Consider the following 22,031-nt stretch of genomic DNA (forward strand, 5'->3'; position numbering starts at 1 on the left):
CAAAATTATAGTCATGAAGTAGCAATGAAAACAATTTTATGGTTGGGGGGGGTCACCACGACATGAGGAGCTATATTAAAGAGCTACAGCATTAGGAAGGTTGAGAACCACTGCCCTAGATCATGCCAGGTTGGCAATAAAAATTAACCAGCACAGAAGTATTGTGATGGAGACATGTAGGGAACCACAAGAATGAATGATGAAGATATGTAACCTAGTCTTGGAAGTCAAGGAATCTTCTCTACAGAAATGGCAGTTAAGGTAGGCCCAGGAAGACATGGGAACATTTGTCATATTAAAAAGTGAGAACACAGGCAACAAAACGGTTCAGCGGGTAAGGGTGCTTGCTGACAACCTGATGACCTGGGTGTGAGCCCCGGAACCCACGTGGTGGAAGGTGGAAGGAGGGCACCAACTCCTGAGAGTTGTCCTCTGACCTCCACACTCACCCTCAGGCACATGACTGTCCATACTAGTTTAATTTCTTTGTTCTGATAAAGTTCCCTAAGAAAAGCAACTTCAGGAAGAAAGGAGCTTACTTCAGCTTACAACTCCAGCCCAGAATTATAGGGAAACCAAGTCAGGAATTGAAACATCTAGCCACATCACATCTACGTCAAGAGCAGAGAAATAAACGCATGCTCAGTTGTTTGCAGCTTGTATGCTCAGTTGTTTGCAGCTTGTGCTCAGATCTATTTCTCCACTTCCATACGGTTCTGGATCCCTTGCCTAGGGAATGATGCCACCTACAGGGGACTGAGTCTTTCCACATTAGTTAATTAAGACAATCCCTACATGATCCAACCCAAAGTAGACAGTCCCTCATTAAGACTCTTCCCAGGTAATTCTAGGTAGTGTCAAGTTGACAATTAAAGCTAACCATCACATGCATGTAATTATTACAAGAATCTAAAATACACAGTACTCTACTAATTAAAATAAGAGAAAGAATGCTAAATTAATCATTCCTTGGACTCATCTATATCATAATAATAATACAAACATAGATGTACAACACTTTAAATAACCAATTGATCCAGACTTTGTGGATATAAAGCAGGTAACAATATCCCCATATGTTGTGGGATATTTGTACACTGTCTGAAATTGTATTGCTGTGATTGGTGTAATAAAAACCTGAAAGGCCAATAGCTCAGCAGGAGGTATATGTAAAACTTCCGGGCATAGAGAGAACTCTGGGAAGAAGGATGGAGTCGCCAGCCACGTGGAGAGGAAACAGGAGGTACAACATGGAAGAGAGGTAACGCCATGTGATAGAACCTAGATTATTATAAATGGGTTAATTTAAGTTATAAGAGCTAGTTAGGCGCAAGCCTAAGCTATAGGCAGGGCTTTCATAATTAATAAGGAATCTCCTTGTCATTATTTGGGAGCTGGCCGGTGGGACAGAAAAAGACTCATTCCACCCATATCTCTATAACTTTGCAATGTATTTCCCATCGCTGAGGATTCCTTCCCATCCTCCTAGCCCCTTCCTCTATCCTAACCTCTGTCATTATACAGAGCTATGGAGGGAATCAGGAGTGGGAGGGCTAAATAGAGAGGCCAGCTAACACTAAGGGGCCATTTGAAGGACCACATGGAAACAGATTACAATAGAAGCTTCTTAAAATGTAAACATATGTGGAAAAAAATCTAAACCAAATCACTAGACAGCAGGGGAGACAGTGCCCAAACTAGACACCTCTTGCCACCAAGTGAAACCTCCAGTGCCAGCAGAGGGCTACGTCTACTTGAGTTGTTGGCCAAAAGGGCCCTGTGGGAATCCCCAAACAACTCAGACTGTTGCAAGGCTATTGATTTCTCTTCACAAACTGATGGTAAGGCCCTAATGCTAAAGACAACACCGACATATCTCAATGAACACGGAGACGTCAAGCTGGAGCCTAACTAGAGCCCTCACGCCTGCTGACTGGGGTCCAGGGTACTGGAAGGGACTCTGCACACTACCAGAAGAGAAAGCTAAACACTAACCCAGCTACACAACCCTTCCATCTACAATAAGTGACCTGTTTGCAGGACGTGCTGGTGTGAGAGTGATACAAAAGTTGTGGGACTAGCCAAGAACTATCTGATTGGATTTAAGGCCCACTCCATGAGATGGAACCAGATACTGCTCGGTGGCCAAGAACCTGAAACTAGATAGGTCATAGACCTAAGAGAAAGCCAAATACTATTGTTCTGCTAACAGAACATTGTGATAAAATAACTCTTAGCAACATTCATTCTGCTACATCCGTAGATCAGTGTCTCCTGAAGCATCATCAGAGAAGCTTCCTCCTGCAGTTGGTGGGAACTGAGTCTTACAACTGGACAAATGTGCAGAGAGTGAGAGACCTTGGAACACTCAGTCTTAAATGGGGTGTCTTCATTAAACCCCTCCACTCAGGGCTCAGAGAACTCTGCTGAAGAGGAGACAGAAAAATTGTAAGAGCCAGTGGGGAAGAATGGAAGACACCAGAGAAACAGCCTTCCAGACACAGCAGGGCTGACGAAGATATGAACTCACAGAACTGTGGCAGCATGCGCAAGGACTGTACAGGCCCAAGCCAGATGGAGTCCCAACATGGAGACGGGAAGTAGATATGAGTCTCCATCCCTAACCCAAAAGCTGTCTCCAATTGACAGTTGCATACAAAGGAAAAGTTAGTTTTCTCCAATAAAGTCTCACTGGGTATACAAACCACATTTAAAGGAGGCCCCATGTCCAGCAGTAGATGGCTGTGGAGGTTTGAAAAAAAAAAAAAAATGGCTCCCAAAGGGAGTGGCACTATTAGGAGGTGTGGTCTTGTTGGAGGAAGTGTTGTCACTGTGGAGACAGGCTTTGAGGTCTCATATATGCTCAAGCCACACTCAGTGAGACAGTCCACTTCCTGTTGCCTGTGAGATGTAGAACTCCCAGCTACCTCTCCAGCACCATGTCTGTCTGTGTGCCACTATGCCCTACCATGATGATAATGGAACCTCTGAACTGTAAGCCGCCACCTCAGTTAAATGTTTTCCTTTATTAGAGTTGCCATGGTCATGGTGTCTCCTCACAGCAAAGATGATGGCCAATAGAAAACAAACTCAATGGTGTTTTTGTAGATTTTTTTTTTAATCTCATATTGCTTTCTTTGGCATTTTTTTTCTTCCTTGTCTTTTGCTTACGCAGTATGGTTTTCAATTCTGTGTTTTTATGGGTTTTGTGAGTGTGTGTGTGTGTGTGTGTGTGTGTGTGTGTGTGTGTGTTTCTTGTGCTTTTGCTGTTGTTTTTGCTTGTTTGGTCATTTTTTTGTTTTGTTTTTCCTCTATTTGTCTGTTTGCTTTGTTTTATTCTGGTTTGTTTGGTTTTTGTTGGCCTTTTTGTTGTCTAAAGAGAGAGAGAGAGAGAGAAAGAAGGCTTAGAGTTGGATGGGTGGAGATGTGGCAAGGATTTGGGAGGAGATGAGGGAAGGGAAGTCATAATCAGAATATAGTATGTGAAAAAATTATTTTCAATTTAAAAAATAAACTAATTTAAAAAAAAACAAAAAGAAAAACAGTTGCATTTACCCAACTAAAATATAACTGTTTAAAATCCACAAGCGTATTTGTAATAACCTGAGAAATTTTCTTCTTGCCTAGAAAATATCTTTACTGTCTTGATTTTTTTCAGAGTCTTATGTTGTCAACATTGTTTATATACACTGTTTTATATATTATGTATTTCTCTTTTGAATCTTAATTGTGATTTATAAAACAGCTTTACTGATAGGACCCAAACCAATGGCACAGCAGTTAAGAGTATATTCTGCTCTAGCAGAGGCTCTGGGTTTTAGTTCCCAGCACTCATTTGGGGCGGCTTATAATCACCTGTTAACTCCATCTCTACAGCACTGGTTCTCAGCCTTCCTATGCTGTGACCCCTTAATACAGTTCCTCATGTGGTGGTGACCCCCAACTATAAAATTATTTTTGTTTTTACTTCATAACTATAATTTGGCTACTGTTATGAATCATAATGTAAATATCTGATATGCAGGATATCTGATATGTGACCTCTGTGAAAAGGTCATTCAACCCCAAAGGGGTCACAACTCACAGGTTCAGAACCATTTTTTTTTTTTTTGTTTTTTGTTTTTGTTTTTTCGAGACAAGGTTTCTCTGTGTAGCTTTGTGCCTTTCCTGGAACTCACTTGGTAGCCCAGGCTGGCCTCGAACTCACAGAGATCTGCCTGGCTCTGCCTCCTGAGTGCTGGGATTAAAGGCGTGCGCCACCACCGCCCGGCTTCAGAACCATTTTTTAAGGGAATCCAACACCCCCTCAGGCCTTCACAGGCACTGCACTCATATGCACATCTACACACACACATACACATTTTTTAAAAAAGAAACTTTACTGAGCTATAACTCACATACCACACAGTTCACCCATTTAAATGCATGGTTCCATGGCTCTTCCTACAGTTACAGAACAGTGCCTCCATCACATAATCAGTTTCAGAACGTTCATTGTCCACATCCTTCTGCCATAACCCACAATCTTCCCAACGAGCAAGTTTCAAGAACCATTAATCTGCCCTCTGGCTCTATAGATTTGCCTATTTCAAAATTAGACAGGGGCCGGGCGGTGGTGGCGCACGCCTTTAATCCCAGCACTCGGGAGGCAGAGCCAGGTGGATCTCTGTGAGTTCGAGGCCAGCCTGGGCTACAGAATGAGTTCCAGGAAAGGCGCAAAGCTACACAGAGAAACCCTGTCTCGAAAAACCAAAAAAAAAAAAAAAAAAAAAAAATTAGACAGGGATCCACAATAGAATCGACCAATTTCATCTCTGAGTATTTACCCAGAGAAGTGTGCTGCAAGCCGTAGGAACATGTAATGGAATCCAGCTACTATCACAAGGACTTTTCCGAAGATCAAGCCATGGCTTAAGAAGTCCTGGTGATATTTTAGCTTTTGTATATATATTAGCCAATTCCTGCAACGATTTTCCTGTATGCTATGTATGCTTCCAAGAACTCCTAACAGTGTATTTTATCTGAAATACCTATCAAGCATCCAAGGCCAAACGATCTCCTGAATTAAGGCAAATTAAACTCAGACCCTCCTTTTTTATACAGCCTTAGTGGTATTTATGCTAATATTATAGACTCCTAACATTTACCTAACCACCTCTAGGAATGTAGTTTGAGCACATAAATTCCTTTTTTCTGATATATTAACTGATTTTAGCTCATAGTTGACCTCCTCCTTTACCACTCCCTTTTTGGGTTGTAAAAGAAAGCCTGACAGTCACTGCCTGAGGAAAACTCTTGTCTGGCTTTACGACCCTGTAGGAATTCAAGCCTGGTGACCTTGCTTGAGCTAGGGCACTGCTATTGCATGGGTATATAACTGTGAACCTCAGAGACTTAGAGAGGATTTTGATTGGAGAACTAGAAGAATGAGATGGAAGATGAGGAAGAGCCAGATGGGGAAGAATGAGATGAGAAAGACCAAGATGAGAGAATTAAGATAGAACTTAGAGAGGACAGCAGATAAAAGTAGAGAGAAATCAGGCAAGAAAGGAGCTAGGCTTGAGAACAGAACTGAAGCTGCGTAGGTAGAATTTTATCCCAGAGGAATAAAGTAGACGGACTAAGAGCTCGGTGTGCTTAGATTCTTTTCTGAAAAATAATTCTCGCCATTCATAGCTTCTCTTCTGGGTCCCTGGGAAGAAGATTACTAAGGCTGGTCCTTAGTAATATTCAAGAGAAATGAAGTATTTATAATTCATACATGTAAATTGTGTGTGTGTGTGTGTGTGTGTGTGTGTGTGTGAGAGAGAGAGAGAGAGAGAGAGAGAGAGAGAGAGAGAGAGAGAGAGAGAGAGAGAGAGAGAGCATGTGTGGATGTGTAGATATGGGTATACTAGCCCCATGCAGGCACAAGTAGAAACCAAAGGTTGATATCAAGATGTTCCCATCAATTGCTCCTCAAATTTTTTTTCTTTTGAGACAGGTCAACAGGTATCACTATATAGTCCTGGCTGGCCTAGAACTAGCTATGTAGATTAGGCTGGCCTTGAACTCACAGAGATCCACCTACCTTTGCCTCCCCAGTGTTAAGATTAAAGTATACTCTATTATGTCCAACAAATTTGGGGTGCATGTGTGTGTGTGTGTGTGATTGGAGTAACTGGTTCTCTCCTTCCATCATGGGTTCTGAGGATCAAATTTGTATTGTCTGGCTTACCTAGGAAGTACTTTTACCTCTGAGCCATCTCAAAGGCCTTCAACCTTAATTTTTGAGGCAGGGTCTCTCTAAAGCTGGAGTCTGCTATTTCCAATAGATTGACCAACCAGAGAACTCATAAGACCCATCTGTCCCTACCTCCTCATCACTGAGATTGCAGGTGCATGCAGTCATATCTGACTTTAATGTGTGTGCCAGGGATTTTTTTTATAATAAAAGTTATTTTATTTTTTAACAAAACAAAACATAATAAGATAAAACAAAAACCACCACAAACAAAGTCAGACAAGGCAAACCAACAGAAGGAAAAGAGCCCCAAGAGAAGTCACAAGAGTCAGAGACCCACTCGTTGACACATTGAGGAGTCCCATAAAAACACTAAACTGAAAACTATAATATGTACACACAGAGGACCCGGTGCAGACCCGTGATGGCCCTGCGCTTGCTGCTTCAGTCTCTGTGAGATCACACGAACTTTGCTCGCTTGGTTTAGAAGGACTTGTTCTCCTGATGTCCTCCATCCCCTCCGAGTCTTCCATTCTTTCCGCCTCCTCTTCCATGGGTTCCCTGAGCTCTGGTGGGAGGGATTTGATAGAGACATCTTCATTTAGAGCTGGGTGTTCCGAGGTCTCACTCTCTGTGTAATGTGTGGCCTCGGGTCTCTGTATTTGTTCCCATCTGCTGCAGGAGGAAGCGTCTCTCTGCTGGGGATCTTAACCCAGTTCCTTGTGCTTACACAGCAGGCACTTTACCCACTGAGACATTTCCCCAACACCTCTATTTTTAATAGCAAAAAAAATCTGTAAGCAATCCAATGTCCTTTGGCACATGCATGGATGAACAGTGGTGGTATATTTATACAACGGAATGTTCCTCAGCAGGAGCGTTGGACAAACAGACAAATGCTATGATCTGAGTGAATCTCAAATGAATCCTGCAAAGCTCAACCAAACATGGGGCATGGATGCTAACATTTATGTAAAATCCTAGCAAATGATTCTAGTGACAAAAAAAGTCTTGAGTCTTGCCTGAGGATTATGTGGGGAGAGAGACTGCGCGGTGGTGGTGGTGGTGGGGGAGGCTGGGTAGCAAGGGTGAGGGAGGGGAATAGGGGAGCCTGGTTGTAACAGATATGCTCATTGTCTTCACTGTGGTAATGTGCACACATATGTGTATAACTGTATGTGTACATATATATGTATATATGTACATGTATAGATACATATATGTGTGCCAAAATATCAAAACGGGGGCTGGGATGTAGCTCAGGTGATAGAGTGCTTGCCTGGCATGCATGACACCCTGGGCTCCACCCCCAGAACTACATAAACTGGGTGTAATGGTGCAGGCCTGTAATTCCAGCATTGAGGAGTCCGAGACAGGAGAATCAGAAGATCAAGGTCATCCTCAGCTACACAGCAAATTCAAGGCCCAGACATGTATACAAGAGACCCCTCTCTCCACAGAAAAAAATTCAAATTGTACATTTAAGTATTAGTAGTGTTTTGTATATTAATTATACCTCAGGAAAATCTTTCCTAGGTATATACACCAAGATTCAGGAAATTTTGAATTTTATATAATGCAAACATTTATGTTGCCCTGGGACAAATGAAGTCTTTTTTTTTTCAATCTAACCATCTTTTTTGTTTAGTTCCACTGTCTATCATAGTCTACTGACATTCTAAAACCGTTAGTGATAAATACTCACACATCTCATTGTATCATTTTTTGTTCTATGAATTGTTCTTTCGGAAAATGTATATTCCAGGGCTGAGGTGTAGCTCAGCTGATAGAATGCTTACCTAGCATACATTAGACCCTGGGTTCCACGTCCAGCACCAAATAAACCTCGGATGGTGGAGCATACCTGTAATCCCAGCACTCGGGAGCTTGAGGCAGGAGGAGGAAAAGTTCAAGGGAAATGGAATCAGACGGAATCTAAGTTCAAAGTCAACCTTAGCTACTTTTGAAGCGATCTTGTCTCAAGGAAAAAAAAAAAAAAGAGGAGGTGGGGGAGGGGAGAGAAAAGGGAAAGGAAAAGGGGGAGGGAGAAATGGATATTTGGTTCTGAAGGAACCAGGGTAAGAGCACCTGGGGGAGAAGATCCTTGAAATAAATGGCTGAAGGTCGAGAGCACTGTCTCCTTAATCAAAAGACAATATACCATATTTCTACAAAAAAGCTACTTTGTATCCACCCTCTCTAAGAGCCTGGCCTTGCAAATGTGGCCTGCTGGAAACGGAAATTGCACTATTTATGAGTATTTCCCCGAGCATCTGGGCTGGAACATGCTATTTGATGAGAACAAGGAGGTGCCAAGCAGAATCTTGATTGTGCTCTAAGAATCTAGTTATTTTGCAGCTGCTTAAAACAAGAGTGGCTTTTCAGGGTTCTAAAAGACGAAAACAAGCCAAGATAACCCATCGTTTCAGACGCCGTCTGAATAGCACGAGACCTCCCCCTCCGTGTGACTGTATGTAGATGCTGGGCACGTGGGCCTTTGTTCATTTCTCATCCATCATAAGCCCGTCCACCTTTGCACCTGGAGATGGGCTGATGACCTCTTCACTAGGGGCTTCTCATCCCAGGGATGGCTCACCCTGAATTTACCACGTTTCAGCCTCTAAACACCGTAAACGTAATTGTGTTGTAAGCCTGTTCGATGACATAGAGAACGAAGAGTGGAAGATTAGTATGTTTTACACACGCTCAGTACATAAAAGATTAAGAAAGTGGTGCTTGTTTTTAGGTGTTTTTCTTTCTTTTTAACTTTTTTTCTTATGTGGGGTGCATGCACGTGTGCATATGTGTGTGTGCATGTTTGTGTGGATGTGGATGTGTGCACAGCTGATAAAGGAGCCTTCTCTGTCACTCTCTGCCTTATTCACTGCAGCAGGGTCCCTCGGTTGAACCCAGAGCTCACTAATACAACTAGTCTTGTTAGCAGCTTGTTCCCAGGATCCCTGCCTGTGCCTTTTGAGCACTTTTGAGGGATTGTATGCCTCAGTGCCCAATAAGCTTTTTTTTTTTTTTTTTTTTTTTTTTTTGGTTTTTCGAGACAGGGTTTCTCTGTGTAGCTTTGCGCCTTTCCTGGGACTCACTTGGTAGCCCAAGCTGGCCTCGAACTCACAGAGATCCGCCTGGCTCTGCCTCCCGAGGCTGGGATTAAAGGCGTGCGCCAATAAGCATTTATGTGGATTCTGGGATAGGAACTCTGGTCCCCATACTTGCTGCTTGTACAACAAAGGCTTTCATGCTAAAGCCATCTGACTTAATACTTCTTTTTTCAATGCATGAGTGTGTGTGTGTGTGTGTGTGTGTGTGTGTGTGTGTGTGTGTGTGTAAGAGAGAGAGAGAGAGAGAGAAACTCGTGTGTATACACGTGAAGGAAAAAGGTCAATACTGTGTCTCTACCTTCATTTTTGAGACAAAATCTCTCACTGAACCTGGAGCTCACCAATTCCGCTAAGCTTGCTAGATAGTGAGGCCGAGGGAGGCTCCCGTCTCCACCTTCCCAGTGCTGGAATTACAGTTGTGCCTGCTGCACCTGGCTTTCATGTGGGTCTGGGATCCCAACTCAGGCCTCTATGTTTATGCGGCAGGCACTTTACTGGCTGGGCCATATTTCCGGCCCCAACTAAATCGTGTCTTAAGTCTATTTCATTCCATTGGAAAGGAAGAGGAAACGATAAATATATTTTACATGTACTTAGTAAGTAACACAAATTGTTCACTTGGGCCTACTGTTTTGGCCTTATGCTGTTCAACTGGACAAAATTCAGCTAAAGGAGAAAGGTTTGTTTTGAGTCACAGTTTGAGTCCACAGCGTCTTGGCTCTGTTTGAGTGTGGATGGGCATGATTCGGTGAGGAAAGGCATCATGGTGGGGGGAGCAGGGGCACTTCATAATGGCCAGGTGGCAAAGAGGGGCCAGGGACCTATTATCCCCTTCAGGGGCATACCCCAGGGAACCTCAGCTTCCTTCTACTCAGCACCCCCTCCTGATAGTTCTTGGCCCTCCCAACAGCAGAATCTACTGAAGAACAACACTGAAGACCCAAATCCAGTACCTACTGTCCAAACCATTTGGAATGAGTACCAGTGTGCTTAGCATTAATCCTGCTGTGTATAGATCCTTTCTCCTAAAACTTGGAAGTTTATCAAAGGCAGGGCAATGTGGACCTCTTTGGATCTTGATACTGAGTATACATTCACTCTTAATATTTTCCCTTTCAAAACAGTTTTAGCTCTTTTGTGTGTGTGTTTGTGTGTGTATGGCACCTCCTAGGCAGTCAGCCATGTCAAGATGAAGCTGAATATCGCCTTCCCCGTCCCTGGCTGTCAGAAACAGAAGTGGACAATGAACAAAAGGCTCTTTCTATTGAATCATGGCCACAGAAGTGATTGCTGGTGCTCTGGGTGAAGAGTGGAAGGATTGTGTGGTCCAAATCAGTGGAGGGAATGACAAACAGGTTTTTTTTTTTCATGAAGTAAGACATCTTGACCCACAGCAGAGTGTCTGCTGTTAAATAAGGGGCATTTTTGTTACAGATCAAGGAGAAAAATCTGGAGAAAGAAGTACAAGTCTATTCATGGATGCATTTTGGGTGCCAGTCTGAGTGTTCTCAACTTGTTATTGTAATTTTTTTAATTTAAAGGGAGAGAAGGCTATTCCTGGGCTGACAGAAACTGCTGTGCAGAGGGAGTTGGGGCCCTAATGAGCTAGCAGAATCCAAAAGCTTCTCAATATCTCTAAAGAAGTTGATGTCCATCCGTATGTTGTTAGAAAGCCCTTAAACAAGGAAGGGAAGAAGTCCAGGACCAAAGCACCACTACTTGGCAACTTTCATCCCATGTATCCTGAAACACAGATGTGGACATGTTTCTCTGAAGGTACAATGCGCGAAGAAAAACAGAGAAGGGTGTAGTATATGCTAACCCCTTGGCCAAACTTTAGAATCCACAGGAAAACGCCAGGAACAGAGAGATTGTCAAGAGATGTAGGCTGGCCTCACTGAGAGCATTTACTTCTAAAGTCTGAGTCCAGACAAAAACAAATAAATAATCAGGAAAAAAATATTTTATGAGCATATGTCAATTATAATTAACATTGTGACATTCCGTGTGCCGTATAATGTATTCTTCTCATGTATACTCCCTACTGCCCTCTCTTGTCTCCTCCTCCTCCCACTGATCCCCTTCCTCTTCCTAGCTAGTTCCCATTGTACTTTTGTGGGGTTTCTTGTGTGCATTTAATTAGAGTTACTTACAGGAGCGTGGGCACCTTACCAGTGGCTACTCCACTGAAGAAACCCTCTTTCCCATCAACCGTTTACTGCCTCTAGATCCTCAGGAAATGGCCTTATTGGCCCCTTCCCCCAGGACAGATTGTTGATGGATCACTCTTGTACAGGTCGTCACTACTTCCGTTCCGCAGTTCACAGCCATATCATGCCCAGGAGACAATGCTCCACAGCATCCCATTCCTTCCTCGGCCTCCTCATCTCCTTCATTTCCTCCACCTTGGGAGGAGTGAAATAATGCCGTAATATTGTTGGCTCTTTCAAAGTTCCTTCGGAGGCTCGGCATGCAATCAAAGAACCAATTGAGAAGACTGCGTCATCTTTAACCAGCACGTAGACCACACCACTCTCAGGTGTCTGGATTTGCAAGAACTCCAAGATTCTGTTGAGTTATTACAGCAATCCAGAGAGATTAGAATAAGGAGGGCTGCCCGGAGCATCCTGTCTAAACAGGATGGAGAACAACTAAAAGTCTTCCAGAAGGGAAAGAACAGTGCTCAGGAAATGGCTCAGTTGGTAAAGTGTTTACAGCGTGTCCTAGGCAGGGTTTCTATCGCTATGATGAGCACCAAAAGCAAGCTGTGGAGGAAAGAGATGATCTGGCTTACATTTCATATTGTAGTCCATCATCAAAGGAAGTCAGGACAGGAACTCAAGCAGGGCAGGAACCTGGAGGCAGGAGCTGATGCAGAGGCCATGGAAGGGTGCTGCTTATTGGCTTGCTTCCCCATGGCTTGCTCAGTCTGATTTTTTATAGAACCCAGGACCACCAGCCCAGGGATAGCAGCACCCTCAATGGATTGTGCCCTTCCCGTCAATCACTAATTAAGAAAACGCTCTACAGCTGGATCTTACTGAGGCACTTTCTCAGTGAGGTTCCGCCCTTTTAGATGACTGTAGTTTGTGTCAAGCTGATATAAAACCAACAAGACACTGAGCAAGCATGAGGGGCTGAGTCCCATCTCCAGAACCCATGTTAAAAGCCAAGCATGGTGCTTCACACTTGTAATCCCAGTGCTGGGGAGATGGAGACAGGCAGGTCCCTGGGGCTTGCTGGCCATCCAGCCCAACCTACTGCCATGAATACCAGACCGGTATGAGATACTATGCTGGCTAATCTTATGTCAACTTGACACATAAACTAGAATCATGTTAAAGGAAGGAAACTCAGCTGAGAAAATGCCTCCATAAGATCCAGCTGTAAGGCATTTTCTTAATTAGTTATTGATGGGAGAGGGTCCAACCCATTGCAGGTGGTGCCATCGCTGGACTGGGTTCTATAAGGAAGCAGGCTGAGCAGGCCACAGGGAAGCAAGCCAGTAAGCAGCACCTCTCCATGGTTTCTGCATTAGCTGCTGCCTCCAGGTTCCTTCCCTGTTTGAGTTCCTGTCCTGACCTCCTTCAATGATGAACAGCAATATGAAAGTGTAAGACAAACTCTTTCCTCTGCTTTTTGGTCACAGTGTTTCATCACAGCAATGGAAACCCGACTGAGACAGATAGTACCTCAAAAAAGTTGGACAATACCCAAGTGACCACAGCATACACATATACATGAAATAAAAGCAGACAAGAGGGAAAGAACAGGATAAAGATAGTTTCAGAAAGATGGACATGATGACCCGGCCAATATGTATTCTGACCACTGTTACTTTCTCATTGATACCATAAAACTATATTACCAGGCCAAGATAAAAATTTTACATGCTTTCATGGGACCAAAAAAAAAGAAATGCTAAATTTCTGTGATAGACTAGATTGAAATAGCTAGGAAGCTGAATCCATTCATCTTCTCATGATAATGCTTTCAAATTATACAATAATGCCCAGCACTCAGGAGGCAGAGGCAGGCGGATCTCTGAGTTCGAGGCCAGCCTGATCTACAGAGCGAGTTCCAGGACAGCCAGGGCTACACAGAGAAGCCCTGTCTCAAAAAACTGAAAAAAAAAAATACACAATAATATATATTAGTTCTGAAAAAATTTAAAAGGTAGTACAAAGAAAATACATGTTTCTGTAGTGCTGGGAATCAAATTTAAGGCCTATACATGCTAGACAAGCCCTCTACTACTAAAATATACATCCAGCCCCTAAGGGAAATTTTTATTTAATCAACTATAATCGTACCACCTACAGAATGATACTTAGAATAAATATGTCCTTCTAGATATGACTTAAGAAGACTCAATTTATCAAATATTTATGTGAAATTTTTGGGGTCATAAGCCCCAAGGATTAAGACTTTACTATCAATCCTTTAGCATAATGGTAAAATCAGATAGAAGAGCAAATGTAGTTCAGGCAATTTCTTCAAAGAAAATTCATTATGCCCCTTTCTTGATATGGTTATTAAAATGGTGGGGGTGGACTGTTTGCAAAAGGTAACTTTATAACCAGGACAAGATATGCAATTACTGCCTTAATAACCAAATTACTCTGCAATATTACTTTCATTCAGGAATGTTACACGCCTAATAAGAAGAGCTGGGATGAGATGTGTGCTCCGCATTTCGCACTCATTTATTGCAATACCTCCGAGCATTAGAGAGTGTCTGAGTGAAATGTAATTTTCCAGCTAAGCCACAAACCTGCAGAGTTAGGGAAAAATCAAACCGTAGATTTTTTTCCTAGAGAGTTGGAAATGTAATGTTACCATGACTATCTCACGTGCCAAAGTAAACCCGGCAGTGTTAAACTACACTCATGTTACAACTGATTTACAAAAAGAAAACACACGGAATTGGGGCTGGAGAGATGGCTAGGAAGTTAAAAGCGCTTGCTGCCAAGCCCGGGGGCCTGAGTTCCTTCCCCAGAACCCACATTGTAAGAGGACAAAACTGACTTACACAAATTGTCTTTTGACCACCATACATTCGATTATGGCATGTGCATGTCCACACACATACACAAGAAATAAAATGTAGCTGGGGGAGGGGGAAGACACAGACAGATGCGGTAGCATGTACTTGTAATTTCGATTCCAGCACTTAGGTAGCTGAGGCAGGAGGATCAAGAGCTTAAGGCCAACCTGAGCTACAGAAGGAGAAGAGAGATACAGAAAAAGAGAGACTAATATACTAATGTTAATATTGAAAAGATAGAGCAAATTGATTATCGCATACAGCCTTGCATATCCAGCTGCAATATAATATAAAAAAAGAAAGAGGGTTGGGGATGTAGCTCAGTTAGTAAAGTATTTGCCTAGTACGCATGGAGTCCTAGGTTCAGCTCTAACACCACATACTCAGGCATTCTGGCACACCGAGGTAATCCTAGCACTGAGAAGGTAGAGCAGGAAGATCAGAAGTTAAAGATCATCCTCCACTACATACTGAGTTCAAGGCCAGCCTGGGATACGTTCAACCCCATCTTTAAAAAAAAATGGTGGTGCGGGGGTGGGGTGGGGGGTGGTTAGAGAGATGGCTCAGTGATTAAAAATACATACAGCTCTTGCAGAGGACCTGAGTTCGGTTCCCAGCACCCATGCCTGGCAGCTCACAACAGCCTGTAACTCCAGCTCCAAGGAGTTCCAAAGCCTCTGGCCTCTGTGGGCACATGAACTCTCATGTACATACCTACACACAGACAGACACATATCATAATTGCAATAATTTTTAAATAACTACTAAGTGATATATAAATAAAAATGGGAAGAGGTCAGGATATCTAAGCATAGCTTTAGGTACTAACTGGACCAAATTTAAATTGGTCAATGACTAAGGAAGGACATTGCAGCCACCAATCTAACTGTATTGTTATATGTAATTAGAAGTGTTCTCACAATTTGCTACCAAAAGCTCTAAGACATCCTAGCTAATGCTCTGTGATTTCTTCCCACCTGAAAGTGCAAAGGTGCAGTTATTTTAGGAATCTAAGGCTATAATGACAACCTTAATGGTAATTATACATTGTGGGATGTATAGCGATTCCCTGATCTTTTGATAATGCCAGGACCCATTGAATGAGACCCCAAGTGAAAGGAGTAACTCAGAATTTCCTTCCTTTGTGATTTGTAGGGTCTAAATCTCACCACTGCTTTCTCATTGTTTGGGTCTTATTGTGCTAAAGGGCAGGACCACCCTGATAAGAGCAAAGGAAAGTCATAACACAGTAGGGAGAAGGCAGCCTAGATTTCCTCCAACATCAGCACAGGGACCCGCCCTGAACCATGGGAACTTCCTACAGAAGCAAGTACCAGTCCAGGGGCTGAGGAAAAGGCTAAGTCAGCAGAATTCTTACCTGGTAAGCCTGAGGACATGAGTTCAATCTCGAGCACCGGTGTAAAACGCTGGGCAAGATGGCGAATGCCCGTGATCCCGGCCTAGGAAGCAGTCCAGCCAAATAGATGAGGTCCTAGATCAGTGAGAGGCCCTGTCTCAGAAAGTAGGGTGGAAGGGCTGGGGCTAGAGCCCGTGGTAGAACACTTACCCCTCACACATGAAGTCCTTGGTTCAATCCCCAGTAGGGCTATAAGCAAACAACTATGTAATGTGGAGAGTGACAACAGAAGACACCGGATGTCTGCCCCTGCCTTCACACACACACACACACACACACACACACACACACACACACACACACACACACACCAGCCTATAACTTAACTCTCACCATGACATTGATGGAACCTGGAGGAAAGAGTCTGTGGCTCCGGGTAAAACTAGGTACCACAAGTTAGAAGAAGTTGAGATGAACATCTCCATTCTGTGCTCTCAGTAGGTCGTCATTTGAGCCCCACAGACTCCTGAAGAAAAAAGTTTTCTCTGGGACTCCAGTGAACTGTGAAGAATTTCAGCTCTCTGCCTGAGGATGACAACCACATAAAGTCTCAGAAGGGGAAAGAAAGAGACAAAAGAAACAGGAGCGACTTTGAAGTCACTTCTGAAAGCAGAGGATGGTCGTATATTCCGTCCACGGGACAGTATTGTATGTTCTGTTCTCGGGTTAGCCTATCCAAAAGGATTTGAGGACATCCACTGTCAGCTTGCGGCTTTGACTGTCACGTTCCTTGGGTGAAACTTTGCTCCTTGTTGAGTTCAGCCTGACTTGTCTGACAAATGTCTGGTCACTGAAGTCTCCTGCCCTCCCAGCCTGCCCATAAACACTTTGGATCCCCCCTAATTGATTAACACGGTAAGCAATTCTACTACAATAGTTCTTTTCAACACGGGTGACTTTATCCATCTTCATGAGGCTTTTGGCAACATCGGAAAACTTTTTGTTTGTTCATGTGTGGGGTGCACATGTGTGTACATAGTTGTGTGTGCATGTGAGTATGGAGGTCAAAGGTCAGTTCTGGTGTCTCCACCTTTTTTTTTTTTTTCCTGGAGCTGAGGACCAAACCCAGGGCCTTGCGCTTGCTAGGCAAGCGGTCTACCACTGATCTAAATCCCCAACCCCTGTCTCCACCTTTTAAAAAAAGATTTATTTATTTAATTATAGGTATGCTCGTGTGTGTGTGTGTGTGTGTGTGTGTGTGTGTGTGTGTGTGTGTGGTTATGTGCACATGAGCGCAGATGCCCACAGAGGCTAGAGGCATTGGAACCCCCTGGAGCCTGAGTTACAAGTGCTTGGGAGCTGCCTGCCTTGGGTGCTGGGAACTGAACTTGAGTCTTCTAGAAGAACAGTTAGGACTGAGCCATCCCTCCAGCCCTCCACCTTATTTTTTGAGACAGGGTCTCTCAGTGAACCTGGAGCTCACCAACTTACCTAGGCTAGCTGGTCATTGAGGCAAGGGGTCTCTGTCTCCAGTTCCCCAATACTGGAATTATAAAGACATGCCACCACGTCTAGCTTTGTAAACACCGGTTCTGGGGATCTGAACTCGGGTCCTCAGGCTTGCAAAGCAAGCGCTTTAGTCACTGAGCCGTCTCCCCGGCCCCTCTGAAGACATTTGACAGTAGTGGAGAGATTGATACTGGTATCTAGTGGTACATCGAGGCCAGGGGCATTGCTACATAGCCTATAAGGAGGGCCAGGTATCTCAGTTGGTTTTAGAACAATGCAAATAATATCCTATAAGACACAGAACAACTGCTCATAGTAAAAATTATCCTCCTTAACATATTACTAACTCTAAGGTTAAAGTTCTCTGGATGAGGGTTGTATGTTTTTACAACTGCTCTGTGGAAACGAGCAGGGGTAGATCTGGATTAGGAAGGAATAGGGATGTGTATGTGTGTTCCAATACTTTTCTATGCTTCAACACGTCTACTTTGCTCCATGACTTCCTACCGAAAGACATAAAGGGTACTTTTAGCCAAAAGCAAATGTTGGTCTCCTCTCCAGGAGCCAAATGGTGAGTGCCAACTTTTCAAGTGATTTCAACTGTTTTTCATTAATTGACTTGTTTTTCCAGCTGGTAAAGAAAAACAACCCAGATAATGGTCTCTGCAGCTCTTCAGAGATTTGAGTGGTGTGTGTGTGATGTGTGTGTGTGTGTGTGTGTGTGTGTGTAGATGAGCTGCCCCAGCTACCTATATACAACTTAAATACACTTGACCAGGCAAAATGTGTCATCCCTGAAATTGGGTAGTCAAAGAAATAGGTGATCCTATTAGGAAGGGAACATGAAGTCATGGGAAAGAAGATAAGCTTGGCCTCAATGGCTTGTCTTCAGAAAAATCTGTCTTATAATGCCAAGGTCACCTGCTGAAGTCCAGGAAAAGGAACAGTGAGATGAAGACAGAACTGTCAATGGAGGATGCCGTGACAGCCCAAGTAGGTAAGCAGAGGACACATTCATTCTCCTTCCAAATCTATGGCTAATCTTGGTTGTCAACTTGGACACTTGGGAAGTGGGACCTTCAGCGGGAGAATTGCCTTACCAGACTGGCCTATGGGTGTGCGGGTGAGGGAGGTCATGTTTCTCGATTTCTAATTGATGTAGGAAGGCCCAGCCCACTGTGGGCAGTACCATCCCTAGGCAGGTGGGCCTGAGCTGTATAAGAAAGTTAACTGAGCTGAGAGTGGTTGCACATGCCTTTAATACCAGCATGTGGTAGGCAGAGGCAGGCAGAGCTCAGTGATGAGTTTGAGGCCAGCCTGGTCTACAGAGTGAGTTCCAGAACACTCAAGGGTATACAGGGAAACCCTGTCTCAAAAAAAAAAAAAACAAAATAAATAAGTAAAAAAGAAAAACAAAGAACAGAAAAGGAGAATGGTAACTGAAAGAACAAGCCAGAAAGCCGTGTTCCTCCATGGTCTGTGCTTCAGATCCTGCCTCTCGGTTTCTGCTTGAGTTCCTTTCCTGGCTTCCCTCAATGACTGATGTGGAACTGTAAGCCAAATAAGCCCTTTCCACCCACAGGTTTTGGTCATGGTGTTTATGACAGCAGCAAAAAGAAAACTAGAACACCTTACCTACCTCTTCTCTATCCCCTGAATACATCATTGCTTGTTTTTCAGAAATACCACAGGTAGGACTGGACATGTGGCTCAGTCACTACAGTGCTAACCTTGCATGCACAAAGCCCTGGGTTCAATCCCCAACACCAAATAAACTGGGCATGGTGGTGCATGCTCATAATTCTAGCACTTTGCAAGTGGAGACAGATCAGAAGTTCAAGGTTTTATACACACACACACACACACACACACACACACACACACACTCTACATAACAAGTTTGAGGCTAGCCTGGATTACTTGAAATCCTGTCTTCAGGGGAAAAAAAAGGTTATCACACCTCACATCTCCCCTTGGTTACAAATCACAAGGCATGGATCCCTGTTCTAATCAAAAGGTAGGGATCGCCCAGCTGCTTGCATCTGGAAGTAGACTGGTCCAACCAGCTTGAGAAGCCCTTACCTGTTGCCATCCTTTGACATCTTCCCTCCGTTTGCCTGGTTTACAAAGAACATAAAGAAAGAAGAAGCAGAGTGACATAAAGTAGGGTCTCTCGCTCAAATACATAGGAATGTGGACATTTTCATGAGTTTGGACAGAAGCTGTGATGGTTAATCTTGATAGTCAACCTGACAGCATTTAGAGTCACCATGGAGACACACCTTTGGGCACATCTGTGAAGGTATTTCCAGAAAGGTCTAACTGAGGAGGGAGGATGATTCCTGAAGGTGGGTGACCCCATTCCGTGCTCTGGGGTTCGGGCCTGAACGAAAAGGAGGAAGTGAGCTGGACACAGCCTTCATCTCTCTGCTTCCTGACTGTGGAGGCAACGGGACCAGGTGCCTCACACTCTCATGGCCGTTGCTTCTCCACTCTGGAGGACTGTACCCCCATACTGCAGGACAAAATAAACCTTCTTCCTTACATTGCTTCTCAGCAGGTGTTTGTCACAGCTACCAGAACAGTGGCTAACAGGTAAGCATATATCTATGCATCACCACAGCGAGGGTAGTAAAGACAGCCCTCATCTCCAAGCATTTCATTGTTTTTCCCCCTTCTTAAGAAGACATGAGCTCTGTCCTCTTAATTTATTTTAGACAGGTGTGGTAGAGCACACCTGTAATTCCAGTACTCTGGAGTCTGGGGTAGGAAAATAGCCAGTTTTAGACCAGCCTGTGCTACATAGGAACACTCTGTCTATAAATAAATAAATATATACATACATAAATATCAATGTATATGTGATATAGTATTGCTAAGTAGGTCTCATATCATACAACAGACTTCTAGAACTTACTCCTTACCTGTTCTCTTTCTTTTTCTTTCTTTCCTTCTTCAGACAGGGACATGTCAACCCTAGGCTGGTCTAGAACTTGCTATATAGGTGACTAAAGGTGACTTTGAATGTCTGGTTTCCCTGCCTCAACCTCTTGAGTGTTGGGGTCACAAGTGGTAATGGAACTCGGGGTTTCAGTTTGTTCTAGGCAAACACTCCACCAAGTGACCTACACCCTCCCCCACCGTATCTTTTCTTAATGATCTGTCATGCCTTGCCTGAAGTGTTATAGTCCTTTCAGACAAATACAAAGAAACATCTCTATTTGTACAACCAGTAAACTCAGTGAAGCTACCAATGCTAGTCTGTAAATCAAAGTTTCCCATGTGCCCCGTTTGGTCTAGATGTTAGACCAGGAAAAGAAGGGGGAGTGTATGTGTGTGTCCACAAATATGGGTGTGTGGTTAAACATAAGCTGATCAAGAATTTTCGAGTTCCCTACAGGACAAAATGGTTTTGAGTCTTTGTTCTGGTGTTTCCTTGTTTAATAAAAACTGAGAACATTCTTCCACCCAGCCCTCAGGGTCAAAGAGTTCTGTGTTCTCGGAATGTTGTTTCCAGACTGTGTGATGTTAATTGCTTAATTACCAAAATGGAGGGGGTGGTGTAGTGGAGAGTTTCATTTGGGAGGTCTTGGTACCATATGTCAACAAGGCTAAGAAGAAACACTCCTTTGTGTCTGTGGCACACACGTACCACACCAAACTCTGACTGACTTGTATTCCCACAAATCCCTTCCCAAGCATCCCACCTAAAGAGCTTTTTATTTATATGCTCTTTTTTCCGATTCTAACTGTATTTACTTTTTATTAGTATTTCTGGTTAGCATACAAAGAATTTGGTTTTGTCATGAAAACTTCATACATTTCAGCCATGATACTTTGTTCTCGTTCATTCCCCTCCCCAACTACCTTCTGCCACACCCCCAACCCCCTCCTGCTGGTTCCCTTTCCCTGGTTAGTCCCACCTTCCGCTTTTTCATTACAGGTATTCCATCACACCCTCTCTATTTCCTACCCACTTAAGATCTCTTCTTCCCCATCATGATTCCCTTCCTAGTTTTGTAGCTTACAAATACACATATAAACACACACACACCTGTCCACACACATATGGAGATAGATAGATAGATAGATAGATAGATAGATAGATAGATAGATAGATATAGATATGTTTTTTTGAGACAGGGTTTCTCTGTGTAGTTTTGGTGCCTTTCCTAGATCTCAATCTGTAGACCAGACTGGCCTCAAACTCACAGAGATCTGCCTGGCTCTGCCTCCCAAGTGCTGGGATTAAAGGTGTGCACCACCACCAACCCAACTGGGATGTAATTTTAAATTTAGGTCCGGCTTATGAGATCTGGCTTATTTCTCTTAAAGTGATTACCGGTTGCATTCATTTTCCTGCAAGTGCCATTATTTCATTTTTAATGGCTGAGTTAAAAACTCATGCATATAGATACATCATATTCGATTTATTCATTAATCTGCTAAAGGGCATCTAGGCTGGATCTATTGCCTGGTTATTGTGAACATCGTAGCAATAAACCCAGTTGTACAAGTATCTCTGTTGTGTGCTGGCTGGGAGTCCTTTGGGTATATGCCCAGGAATGGGGCAGATGGGTCATATGGCGGTTCTATTTTGATGTTGAAGAACTTGCACACTGATTCCATAAGAGTGCACAAGTTACACTCCCATCAGCGAACAAGGGCTCCTCTTTCCATGACCTCATCAGCATGTGTTGCCATTTGTTTTCTTGATAATAGCCAGTCTGATTGGTGGGAGATGGAATCTAAAGTAGTTTTAATTTGCATTTCCCTGATGGC

The sequence above is a fragment of the Peromyscus eremicus genome, chromosome 15 (genome assembly GCF_949786415.1).
Source record: "Peromyscus eremicus chromosome 15, PerEre_H2_v1, whole genome shotgun sequence".
Taxonomy (NCBI): domain Eukaryota; kingdom Metazoa; phylum Chordata; class Mammalia; order Rodentia; family Cricetidae; genus Peromyscus; species Peromyscus eremicus.